This window comes from Carassius carassius, chromosome 11 (assembly GCF_963082965.1).
Source record: "Carassius carassius chromosome 11, fCarCar2.1, whole genome shotgun sequence".
Lineage (NCBI taxonomy): Eukaryota > Metazoa > Chordata > Actinopteri > Cypriniformes > Cyprinidae > Carassius > Carassius carassius.
The window spans coordinates 6974719-6977158 of NC_081765.1; the positions used below are offsets into that span (position 1 = coordinate 6974719).

The window sequence follows — 2440 nt, forward strand, 5'->3', positions numbered from 1 at the left end:
TCAGGAGGCTTTTACAATACACACAAAAAGTTAACTCCTAGAAACTCCAGAGGCACTGAATTCCTAAGCCAGGGATTGTGGGTTCGAGTCCCATCTGGGGTGATTACAGCAGAGTGGCGCAGCGGAAGCGTGCTGGGCCCATAACCCAGAGGTCCATGGATCGAAACCATCCTCTGCTAAGACCTTTTACCTTCTAGACACTCTTGAATCCCTAAAAATGGGCAACAACCACAGGTTGGTCATGAAAAGCTGAGGCCACTTTCACCTCTCATAATAGTCATTCATCTACAAGACTCTTACTGTGAGGCACTGGCCTCCTAAGCCAGGGATTGTGGGTTTGAGTCCCATCTGGGCTGATTACAGCAGAGTGGTGCAGTGGGACCGTGCTGTGCTCATAACTTAGAGTTCAATGGATCGTAACCATCCTGTAGTAAGTTGTTTTAAATCTCAATATTATTCAGGAGGCTTTTACAATACACAAAGAGTTAACTCCTATAAACTCCAGAGGCACTGGTCTCCTCAGACAGAGATTGTGGTTTCAAGTCCTGTCAAGATTGATTACAGCAGAGTGGTGCAGTGGGACCGTGCTGTGCCCATTCCCTAGAGGTCAATGGATTGTAACCATCCTCTACTAAGTTGTTTTAAATCTCAATGTTATGCAGGAGGCTTTTACTATACACATAAATAATTACCTCATAGACACTCCAGAGGCACTGGCCTCCTCAGACAGAGATTGTGGTTTCGGATCGCATCAAGATTGATTACAGCAGAGTGGCCCAGCGGAAGCGTGCTGGGCCCATAACCCAGAGGTCGATGAATCGAAACCATCCTCTGCTAAGTCTTTTTAAATCTCAATCTTATTCAGGAGGCTTTTACTATACACACAAATAATTAACTCATAGACACTCCAGAGGCACTGCCTCCTCAGACAGAGATTGTGGTTTCAAGTCCTGCCAAGATTCATTACAGCAGAGTGGCGCAGCGGAAGCGTGCTGGGCCCATAACCCAGAAATCGATGGATCGAAACCATCCTCTGCTAAGACCTTTTACCTTCTAGACACTCTTGAATCCCTAAAAATGGGCAACATCCACAGGTTGGTCATGAAAAGCTGAGGCCACTTTCACCTCTCATAATAGTCATTCATCTAGAAGACTCTTTGTGTGTATTGTAAAGGACTCCTGATTAAGATTTAGATTTAAAAGGGCAAGTTAGAAAATGCGTTAAAGCCCCAGTGGCCTAATGGATAAGGCACTGGCCTCCTAAGCCAGGTATTGTGGGTTCGACTCCCATCTAGGGTGATTACAGCAGAGTGGCGCAGCGGAAGCGTCCTGGGCCCATAACCCAGAGGTCGATGGATCGAAACCATCCTCTGCTAAGCCATTTTACCTTCTAGACACTCTTGAATCCCTAAAAATGGGCAACAACAACAGGTTGGTCATGAAAAGCTAAGGCCACTTTCACCTCTCATAATAGTTATTCATCGAGAAGACTCTTTCTGTGTATTGGAAAGGACTCCTGATTAAGATTGAGATTTAAAAGGGCAAGTTAGTAACTGCATTAAAGCCCCAGTGGCCTAATGGATAAGGCACTGGCCTCCTAAGCCAGGGATTGTAGGTTCGAGTCCCATCTGGGGTGATTACAGCAGAGTGGTGCAGTGGGACTGTGCTGTGCCCATAACCCAGAGGTCAATGCATCGTAACCATCCTCTACTAAGTTGTTTTAAATCTCAATATTATTCAGGATGCTTTTACTATACACACTAATAATTACCTCATAGACACTCCAGAAGCACTGGCATCCTCAGACAGAGATTGTGGTTTCAAGTCCTGTCAAGATTGATTACAGCAGAGTGGCGCAGCGGAAGCGTGCTGGGCCCATAACCCAGAGGTCAATGGATCGAAACCATCCTCTGCTAAGTCTTTTTAAATCTCAATCTTATTCAGGAGGCTTTTACAATACCACAAAGAATTAACTCCTAGAAACCCCAGAGGCACTGGACTCCTAAGACAGGGATTGTGGGTTCGAGTCCCATCTGAGGTGATTACAGCAGAGTGGCGCAGCGGAAGCGTGCTGGGTCCATAACACAGAGGTCGATGAATCGAAACCATCCTCTGCTAAGTCTTTTTAAATCTCAATCATATTCAGGAGGCTTTTACTATACAGACAAATAATTACCTCATAGACACTCCAGAGGCACTTCCTCCTCAGACAGAGATTGTGGTTTCAAGTCCTGCCAAGCTTGATTACAGCAGAGTGGCGCAGCGGAAGTGTGCTGGGTCCATAACCCATAGGTTGATGGATCGAAACCATCCTCTGCTAAGTCTTTTTAAATCTCAATCTTATTCAGAAGGCTTTTACAATACACACAAAAAGTTAACTCCTAGAAACTCCAGAGGCACTGGACTCCTAAGCCAGGGATTGTGGGTTCGATTCCCATCT

General features: G+C 45.6%; 1 non-coding gene across 1 annotated transcript; it reads left to right on the top strand.

The window, feature by feature from the left end:
- The first annotated feature begins 1563 nt into the window (after positions 1-1563).
- Positions 1564-1636, top strand: trnar-ccu (transfer RNA arginine (anticodon CCU)). The gene has a single exon. It is a non-coding gene; the product is annotated as a tRNA-Arg (tRNA).
- Positions 1637-2440: the final 804 nt, after the last annotated feature.